Source organism: Mastomys coucha, unplaced genomic scaffold, assembly GCF_008632895.1.
Source record: "Mastomys coucha isolate ucsf_1 unplaced genomic scaffold, UCSF_Mcou_1 pScaffold9, whole genome shotgun sequence".
NCBI lineage: Eukaryota > Metazoa > Chordata > Mammalia > Rodentia > Muridae > Mastomys > Mastomys coucha.
Window position 1 is genome coordinate 63,036,385 of NW_022196915.1, and position 11,011 is coordinate 63,047,395.

General features: G+C 43.3%; 1 long non-coding RNA gene across 1 annotated transcript; it reads left to right on the top strand.

Moving 5' to 3' along the window:
• The first annotated feature begins 2,228 nt into the window (after positions 1-2,228).
• LOC116084743 lies at positions 2,229-8,613 on the top strand. The gene is made up of 2 exons (XR_004116248.1): positions 2,229-2,344; positions 7,899-8,613. It is a non-coding gene; the product is annotated as an uncharacterized LOC116084743 (long non-coding RNA).
• Positions 8,614-11,011: the final 2,398 nt, after the last annotated feature.

An 11,011-nucleotide genomic window follows, 5' to 3' on the forward strand; every position in this document is an offset into this window, starting at 1 on the left:
GTTGCTGCCTATGCTCCCAGGAGAGAGCAGACATCAACAAGCAATTGGACAATGCTAACCTAGGGGTTCTTGTGGCGTGGACGTTCTAGGATGGAGATTTTCAGGGTGAGGATTTGGTGGGGTTTCAAGTCCTGAGCTTGGGGAGCTCAGCTATTGGTGGGTTTTCCTGTTCAGGGATTGGTGAGTTTTTGTGCTCAGTGATTGGTCGCATTTGTTCAGACTTTTCACTTAAAATTAGCATAAGCTGGGGGAGGGGCCTGTTGGGCTGGCGATGGCGTTTGTGCCAGTTATGGCAGTTAGGGAGGTCTTGGAGAGGGGCCTGAGTGCAGGAGCTCCTCAAGTCGGGGCCCTGGCTACTTTGCTGCCACGAGGGTTTACAAATTTTACAAAGTGTACGAAGTTTACAGAGAGCTTCCGCTGCAGGAAAAGGCTATCCTGCTACTTGAGTGGCATGAACATCTTAAGAAATGACCATGTCAGTTCTTACCCCTCAGGTTTATATTCTCTCCAGCATTCCTGACATCTCCTGCCGCCTTCCCCATTCATCGACAGGATTTGCTCTTTAAAACATGCTGAGGTTCAGACAGAAGACAGTGTCTTTTGCTATGGGAGAATTACTATGAAACAGCTACAGTTTGAAGCCACTGACCGCCAGACTCTGTCAGAGACCCTGTCATTATTGTTTTTGCTGTTTTCTTCTTGTGCTGGTTAATTTTTTTTGTCAACTTGCCATACATTAGAGTCACCTGGGAAAGAGGGACCCTGAACTGATGGATTACCTCCATCCCTTTGGCTTCTAGGCAAGTCTGTTAGGGGTATTTTCTTGATTGATGTGGAATGGCCAAGCCCAATGTGTCACTCTGGGCAAGTGGTCCTTGGTTGTATACGAAAACAAGCTGAGCAAACCAGGAACAGCACTCCTTCATGTTTTCTACCTCTGCTCCTACTTGAGTTCTTGCCCAGACTACTTTCAACAATTGACTGTAATTGGGATGTGTCTGCCAAATAAATCCTCACCAAGTTGCTTTTTGTTGTAATGTTTATTACGGTATCAGAAAGCAAGGCAAAGTGTAAAAGCAGGTGTTCCATAGGCTGTGGATCTCATATTTTCTGCCATGACATCTTTGCCATAATTCTCAGGACCTCTGAATGTCTCCATCTTAGCATTCAATATGGCGGATGATGCTAGACTCAGTTTCACTTTTCTTGTATGACTGTTTGGTAAGCGTTGGTCTGAACTGTGGGATCCAGGACAGTGGACACTGTATTTGCTGTTGGTCACCAGGTCATCCAGGGCTGAGGAGAGTAAGGGAAGATAGTAGCAGTGTAATTCAACACACAAAAAATAGACTTAGTCCAGGAGCCCCTGAACACTCTGCACTCCACATTCCTAAATCTTTAACTCCATTATTAAAGATGAAAAGTTCAGGGCAAATTAAACTCAAATATCTGAGTAGTCAAGGGCATCGATTTTTAGTTCAAATCCTGAGTTTCTACTTACTGTGTGGCCTCAATGAGTTTATTAAGTTCTCCAAACCTCAATTTTGGTCACATATAAAACCAGTGTAGTAGATTTGAGTCTCCTTGCGTAGTGTATAAAACTCCTGGTGCAAAATAGGCATTCAATGAAAACCAGTAATTATTATTAATCAAATGCTTTGGGTGAAGGTTTCACAGAATACAAATTAATCTCCTGTCACTCTCTCCATGTGAAGATAACAGGTGTGTGGCCTGAAAGCCTCCGGAAAGGAAGCTGCTTAAATATCAGTGTCACCTCTTTAAACTCGGTTCTGGAAATCTCATTTTCTTGGTTTGAAAATAAAAGCACAGATCGATCTTAGGTGCTAAATCTCCTAATTCTATCTGAACTGTCTTTTCTAAAGGCTGCCACATGATCCACTCAACACATATGTTTACAACTACATATTCCAGGGACAATTTCCATTTTGATGTGTTGTTTCACAGACTGTATTACTAGTGAGTTCGGCAGAATGGAAAATAAGATATCAAGTTGACATCTTGGCTAGATGAAAATACAGATGAATGGGGCAGGGGAATTCACTCAGGGCTGCGAGGACAGATACTGTAAGTTGAATGATAATTTCATCAGAATATGCCAGAAGATGCAGGCAAATTGCCAGGCTGAGATCCAACAAATTCGAACACATTGGCTTTTGCTGTCACAATGACTTGTCACGTTTATTTTCCCTAACAAATAGTCTCGGGGGCTCATACATTGGAATGGAAGAAGAAGAAGAATTCAAGGCTCTTGGTTAGGAATCGAGTTGGTCAGATGCCTAATAGCACATTTGGTGTGCCAATCTACAGACTTCAGAACAAACGTGTAAGTGGCCTTTTCTTGGTTTCTTTCAGAGTAGAGGGGAAAGGCACTTAAGATAGGAACTTAAACATCTACATTCTTTTGATTTTCACTTAGCCATTGTCATCTTAGCAAGTCACTCATTTTGTATGCCGCTTGTTGGGTGTGTAAAATGAGAATTTTTTTTTCTTGACTCACAAAGCAGCGATTGAATTGAATAAAAGACATGGAGGATCTTTGGAAAATACAAAACTTATGTGTTTTTAATATGTATGTCTCCTTCCTTCCTCTGTCTGCTTCTCCTTCCTCTCTCTGTCCTTCCTCCTCTTCCCCCTCCTCCTCGTGTGTAGGTATGCACAACCCTGTAAATGTGTGTGCGCATGTGCCATGGCACCTGCAGGAGTTGGTTGCCTCCTTCCACCATGTGGGTTCCAGGGATCAAACTCAGATCATCAGACTTGGCACCACGCTGGTCCCCCTTATTCCCCTAGAGCATCAGGGTTCTCAATTTGTGAGTCACCAACCCCTTTTGGCAGGGGGAGTCAAACAGCCCTTTTACAGGGATTATATATCAGGTATCCTGCATATCAGATATTTACATTATGATTCATAACAGTAGCAAAATTACAGCTATGAAGTAGTAATAAAAATAATTTTCTGGCTGGGGTCACCACAAGATAAAGCACTGAATTAAAGGGCTACAGCCTTAGGAAGGTTGCTTAGTCTCTAGGATAGGCTCTTTTCCGTAGCTGATGGATAAGTATGTGAGATATAGATAAGTTGAATGATTAAAAAAATGCTTTTAAAGGCTCTAGAATTAAAGTCCAGAATTATCCGAATCCAAAGATTACTATGGCACATTGTATTTTATTTTATATTGGCCCGTGAAGAAGTTTAAACCTTCCTTTTACTAATGGAAAGTTAAAGTTTGGGGTTGACAAGTTCTACATCCTGATAGACCGACTGCCTCCCATTTTCAATCCTGAGTTACCCAAGACTTCCACAGTCTAACTGGCCCCATAATTACCCTGGACCAGTTTGCTCAGGCAGAGCCCTGCCAAGACCACTCAACAAAAGTGGGCGTGGGGGAGACAGCTGTTCAGGATGGTGTTTGTTGTTTTAGTTCGCTGTTGGTGGTTTATTGCTAGTGTGTGCTAGCCTCGTCAGGATGTAGGCTATGCCTACAGCACGACCAGCCTAAGCTTTGGGAGAGTCAGAGGTGCTACCCACCCTCCATCCTCACCTCAGGGTTCCAGGCAGACCGTGGTGGTGGGCAGGCCAGGGTGGGGCCCCCAGTGCATGTGGGAGGTGTGTCATAGTCTGTTGACTTCCTCTGTGCCCACATCCTGTTAGTCTTTAGGACTGTATGAGCATAACAAATATTGACTCCAATTTCCCTAAGTGTAGGCTTCTCTCTGCTTATTGGCTGAGCAGTTTGGAAGCCATTTTTGTGTGTGAGCTTGCCCAACCCAGAGTGCCTTCAGCTAAAGGTGGTCGGTAGAAAATGCTGTGCTTCAGACAGAAGCCACACTTTATGTCAAGAGATCCATGCCAAGAACCCAGGTTGATTAAAAACTCTTGAATGAAGGCCTTGGTTTCTTGTTTCTTCAAAGAACTTAGGCATTAGTAACTTAGGCATTAGGGTCGGCTGTCTGTGTGTTGGTAATACTCTCAGAGGTCCTTCATCATGGTGCATAATCTCTCAGTTCATAGGTCTTCATACACACATTACATTCTCTGAGCCAGATGGGCATGCCTATAGTTCCAGCATTGGGGAGGTGGAGTCAAGAGGGTCAGGAGTTCAAGGTCATCTTTAGCTACCCAGAAAACTTAAAGTCAGCTTAAACTACTCCACTCAGTTCCTCCCTGGGCTGCGCTCTGTTTGTTTTCCCAGCTATGTGTTGCCTGGTACGGGAGAGACCGGGATCTGGAAAACAGATAGTTGATGTCAACTATACCTGTTAACAAAGAGACGATCTTGGGAAGGCGCTCTCACCCTCACCTGTGCGATAGCAATCATAATAACACCTGTGCTGCAGGCTCCTGGGGATTAGTGAAGTAACGCAGCCACTCTGCAAGAGCTCCTTAAACGTGGGCTGTCTGTGGTCATCACTCTCTGGCTTGTGTGTGGGGGCTTGCCAAGCACGGAAAACGACTCAGGGGTCATGGGATGCGCACTCATTTTCAAGTCCACCCTACTGGACAACCTGTGTGGTACTCTGAATTTTTACCTTGCACAGAGCATGCACATTGAAGTGTGTTTTCTTGAAATTGCATTTATTTACTTCAATGGTCTCTCATATGTGCTCGCAGCCGAGCATGTGCCAAAGCATGCACGCACGCAGGTGGACAACTCGTGGGAGTAGGTTCTCTTCTTCAAGCAAATGGGTCGATGAGTCAAAGGCAAGTCGTCAGACTTGGCAGCAAGTACCTCTGTCCACTGAGACATCGCCTAAGCTTGATAATGTGGCTTTTTGACTTGAAAAACATGTTTTGAATTTCTGCTTAACTGGAAACTTTCAAACGAATGCCTTGCTTTCCTGTATTTTAACAACACACACACCAACAAACACAAACACCTTAGGATTCAGTAACATTGGGCCAGGTACTCATGTATTGACACTAATCCACAGAGGTCCATCTCAATGGCATGTTCTTTTGTTTCATAGTCCCCGTGCATATTTACTGAGCATTGTCTAATAAAACCATTTGAGTCAGTGGGCACACCTGTAATTCTAGAACTTGGCAGGTGGAGACTGGAGAATCAGGAGCTCAGAGTCATCCTTTGCTACATTGTATACTCAGTGCCAGCTGAGGCTATATAAAACCCTTTCCAAAACTCACACTGACGCACTGAAAATAAAAATATATTCTCGTCTTAGACCTTGTAGAAATCTGGATTTGTAGGTGGCTCCTTCTTGCTGGCTGAGCTGGGTGAATTTGTGGTCTATATTTAGAGCAGCTGTTCTCAGCTTTCTTAACGCTGTGACCCTCATGTTGTGGTGACCCCCAACCATAAAAATGGTTTTTGTTGCTACTTCATAACTGTAATTTTGCTACTGTTATGAATAATAATGTAAATATTTTGGGAGGTAGAGGTTTACCAAAAGGATCACAACCTTCAGGTTGAGAACCAGTAATCTAGAGTATTCTGGGACAGAGGGAGAAAAGAGGAAAGAAAGCTTGTATTTGGTTTTGTATCAGACAGCTGAGCGCTCCCCTGTAACATACTGTCTTGTTTCAGCCACACAACAATGTTATCCTCTCATTACAAACAACACATGCTTGTTGAGTAACTTGCTCAAGGTCAAGTAACTTGCTACAAAGAGGCAGAGCAGGTCCTTAAAAAAACAGCCACTTAGTACAGCAAGCCCATTTTCTGCTTATTATGTTGTGTCAATGGATAGAAAATTAGCTTATCAGAGATTTTGATGGCATAAGTGGTCTGCTGTTTGTGGTTGGTGTGAGGTTCTGGAGAGGAGGGTGTACAGGTGTGAGAGCCTCAGGGCACAAGCTAGAGTACCAAGGCTGGGGCCACCTCCTTTCTTGGTGAGGAGAATCCTGCTCACCCTAGTGTTTATTTTCTGAATGATCAACCATCATCCCCCAAGTGAGAGATGTAACTAATCTCCTGGTTGTAAGCTCCAAGAAAGATTTGAGTCACCAGTTGTCGCCCTAGACTTCTCAGACAGCTCTGGAAAGCCAAGGGGCAAGTCAGAGAGTTTGAGCAAGTGGAAACAGGATGTGTTCCATCCTGAAGGTAATTAGATGCCTGGTGTAGTAAACCGTAATGAGGTGGATGAAGTCTCACCACAGCAGGGCTTCTGATTGGCTGACTAATGCTTTTCTTACCTGGGTAAATATTTTGCAACAGTTACCTGGGTGAAAACCAACTTCCTGTAAAAGGGTTGATTTAAAAATCAAAACAAAGCAGAGACTCTTGTGGGTTGTGGGCTATGGACTATGTAATTATTTCCCAACTAATGATACTGACTCAACCTTATGCAAAGGGAAGGTTCAGAAACAGTTCTTATTGGCCAAGGCGTACTCTCAAGTGCATGCTTATTGCTTAATAGCTTCAAAGGTGAGGACAAGTTTTATTATTTAAGCAGAATCCATGGCTGGTGGAACCATTTTTAAAAAAAGCTGTTTAATTTAATGTTTGCAGTAGAGTAGTCTCTTGTGTGGTCTTAGGAGCCACAATGGCTTTTGAGACTTTGTCTTCAGTTACATAAGTAATATAACACATTGGCTTCTGATTGGTGTTGAGAAAAATCAAATGAGATTATGTCCAGTTCAGGCAAGACACATTTTTGAGTGACAAGCCTTTGCTAGGCACAATGACAGATACTAGGAATAAAAAATGAAATAGTTCATGAATTCATTCAGTGGCACTGTGATGAATTTTTCTTTATTTTTTTCTTGTATCATCCTTCTCCGCCCCATCTTCATATCATTATCATCTTTGTCATCATTGAGAGAAAATGTTTTATCTTTTTTTTTCTTTTTTCTTTTTGGTTTTTTCGAGACAGGGTTTCTCTGTATAGCCCTGGCTGTCTTGGAAGTCAACTTTGTAGACCAGGTTGGCCTCGCCGAACTCAGAAATCCGCCTGTCTCTGCCTCCCAAGTGCTGGGATTAAAGGCGTGCGCCACCACAGTCCGGGATGTGTTATCTTTTTAAGTCTATCTTATTTTTTCTTATCATGATGGCCTCTAGTCCCATCTATATTTTTTTTGCTAACAATTTCATTCTCTGAGTCAATCTACTACAAAACAAAATTACATTCTTTTTTACAATCAACTAAAACTCCATTTGCATATGGCTACCACATTTTCTTTATCCATTCATCTAACTGGCTGGATTCATATCTTGGCTGTTGTGAGTGACGCTGCAGAGAACATGAATGTGCAATTTTCTCTGTATTATGTTGACTTACGTTCCTTCAGGTATATGCGTAGGATTGAGATAGTTAGGCTATACAGCTTATGTTTACTTTTCTGAGGAAACTCCATGCTGATTTTCATAGTCCCTGGTATAGAAGGGGGGGCCTCTTTTCCTGCCTCCTTCCTAGCACTTTGTGTCCATTGCTTTTTGGTCTCTTGATGACTTATGTTGGGTCTTGAAGTTTTGTATTGTTCCATCAGAAGCAGGAAGGGAATGGGGTGGGGGTATAGGCAGAAGGATTAATGTGTACGTATGCAACTGCATAGGAACTCCTGCTAGCCCTTTGCCTGTGAAGACAGTGGGATGGGTAGGGCTCTGTAAAGGAAGCTGAGAAGGTAGGGATGCAGGACAGAGCAGGGCAGGGCTAGGAGAACCCTGGCTTCAGGGTGAGGCGCCTAGCATCCTGTAGATTAGAGGCAAAGGACACCCTGAAGGAAGGGATATTGCTTGCCAAATCCTCCAGCAGAAGCAGACAGCTGAGGGGCTCTTGGTGGATTTCCTGTCAACTGGTAATGCAGAGCCAGGCTACGGCTAGTCAATTCTGTTAAGCAAATCTTGGGCCTTTAGCGCTCCAGAGTCTGCTCTTCCAGGGAGTGCTGTGTCTAGTTTTAGTGATTTCTTGTCATTTTCCAGTGCAGGTTCGATCGCCTTCCCTGGCTGGGCCTTGGACTCTGTCTCAGTCACCAGTCACGTGTGTGTAGGATCTCATGGTTCTCATTTGCAGTATAGCCTCCCCTGTGTGCCCCCACCTCTGCGTCTGGGGAGATCACAGACTAAGGAAGGCCTTCGCTGTGCACCTGAAGACCTGGCTGGCTCTGTGCCCTCTCACACCACCTGTGACTCCAGTTCTGGGGGATCTGACACCCTCTTCTGAACTCTGTGGCACCTGTACACACGAGGTACCGTGTTGGCTCATCACCTCCCTGTGGCTGCTTCAGCAGGGCTCTGAGAACCACATTTCCTTGAATCCAGGGCAGGCACCCACTGACAGCTCTTACCTTCTCCCTCCGTTCACGGATCTAGAGCACCGTGGCTGCTCTCTTTCCTCACCTTGGTTATTCTGACTGCTCCAGAAGAGCATGTGTGACGCTCAGTCCCGAGCAGTGCAGAAGCACAGCCCACAAGTGTGACCACTGAAAGTTCAGCAAAGGAGCCAAGAGCTGGGAACTAAAATGTGCCACCCAGGAAGAACAGCCACAAGCGGAAAAATGCATAATAAGGAACAGTTTTCTCTGAGCCGATAGGTGACAAAATAACATACTTAACTGAATTTATTATTGTCCACCACTACGTGATTTCTTATATACTGGACATGTTTAGATCAATAATAAAGACCCAAATAATTGAATATTATGTGCTTCCTACATATCCATTTGTCTTGCCTTGTTTCAGCTCAATCAATTATTATGTTATAGGTAAGATTTTATATTATACATTATATATAATATAATTAATAATGGTATAAAAGACTGAAAATACATTGCCAGACTACTGATGGATGGATTTCTTTGCTACATTTATTATTTGTTTTACTTATGTTTATAACATGCAAGTTTCTCTAAAGCAAATGTAGATAAAATACTACACAGACGGTTACATTTTAATCATCGATGTTTACTATAACTATGTTCTATGTGATATTTGGTGCAATATTTTAATATAAGTATGTTCCAACTGTTGCACTGGGATATACTTATACTAAAAATTGTCCTCTGTTTACCCAAATTTCAAATCAATTGAGCATTCAGTATTTTTGTTAGCTAAATGATTTCTTTGTCAGAAGACTAACCTGGAAGGGCATTAAATAGAACCCAAGATAAAGGAAGGCTGATCCCTAGACTCTAGAGCTTTAACCAGAACTCCCGAGAGTGGGATGCTGAATATCCCCCCATCCCTTGCTGGAGGTCAGCTGAATCTGGAATATGGCCTTCTTACTACAAACGCCTATGGGCATCTGGAGATGAACTCTTTGCTCTCACATAGCCTCAGAGTGTCATTAGTTCACTCTCTGATTTAGTTTGAAAAATTACCAGGTCTTTCCTGTATTTATTTATTTATTCATTCATTCATCATAGTTAGGACAAACCTGTTAGTGTCCTTGGCACATCACATTTGATAGTCCCAAAACCGCTGTAGGGTGGATGCTGTACAGTATAGAAATGAAGCTCTCGGAGGTTAGGAATTTGCCTGAGATCACACGCTTGGTTAGTTAGTCGCAGGATTCACATCTCTGTTGTTTTGAAGTCTAAGTTCTGGACATGTTTAGTAGAAATGCAGGCTGGGGTTTCTCTGTGTAGCCCTGGCTGTCCTGGAACTCACTCTGTAGACCAGGTTGGCCTTGAACTCAAAAATCCACCTGCCTCTGCCTCCCAAGTGCTGGGATTAAAGGCATGGGCCATCACTGCCCGGGTGAGCCTAATGTTCTTGAAGGCCAATCTTATACACTTGAGACTGTTGAAGCCCCTTTTTGTTCAAAACAGATTGAATTCTGACCTCTCAGAACTTAAAAAATAATGACATAGAAGAAATACCAAATTGTTTCTGTAAGATAAAAGCTGTAGTGGAAAAAAATGAACATGCTTTTCCCATTTTCATCCCACTATGAAAAATTGAATAGTGAAAAATGGCCAAGATAGTTTCAAAAAAGAACAACGAAGTCAGAGGATGTACACTCTTCCATTTCAAAGCTTTATAACAATCAAATACCTGTGGTTTTGGCAAATGAACTGGTGTATAAATCAATGGCAAAGGCTAGCATCTAGAAATAACTGCTACATTTGTGGTCAATTAATTTTAAAATGGGTACAATGGGGGAGATATCCTGGAAAAATTAGATGTCTACTTTTATAATAATGACAAGAATAACATATTTGATGTTAGATATCGAACCCAGGACAAAGGGTTGAGTTGCTTATTTAATATATCAAGGTAGACCTGTCCTCCAGGTTCTCCCAGCACCCCTCAGTCCTCCCTACCTGTTACAAGATATGGCTGACATACCCGCCCTTTACCCTAAACTTCTCCAGCTCAGGGACTGGTGGGGGTGGGGGGACGACGACAACAACTGCTAGCTCCCCACCCCATTCTCTATATAATCCAGCCATTTTGCTTACCTGGCACTTTTTGTCTACTCTTTACTTTTCTTGTGTCTTGGCTCTTCCCTCTCCCCTCCCTCCTGTCCTCACTCCCCTCCTCCCTGTGTTCACTCTGGACTCTCCCAGATATCTCTGCTTCTGTCTGAGCTCTCTCTCATATCTACAATAAACCTTCTCCTCCACCATATCTAGGAGCAGTCATGGCTTTGCTTTTATACTTCTTTCCATCCACTCAGATTTACCATGTGTATTATCCACATAAATGAGCCTATGATCTATCATAGATCTGTCTGTGAGACCAAACCATAAAGCCTCTGTTCTGTTTAGTCAGTTTGACGCAAACTAGACACACCTGGGAGAAAAGAGCCTCATCTGAGGAGTCGCCGCCTTCGGATTAGGCTGCGGGCGTGTCTCTGGGGCATTTTCCTGACTACTGACTGATGGAGGAGGAGAGCCCAGCCTACTGAGGGTGGCGTAACTCCTGCACAAGTCATCTGGGGTTATATAACAAAAGTCTCTGGAAGCAAGCCAGTCAACATCACTCCACCATGGTCTCTGTTTCAGATCCTGCCTTCAGGTTTCTGTCTTGAATTCCTGACTTGACTCCCTTAATGATGGACTGTAAGTGGAAGCAAAAGAACCTCTCCCTTT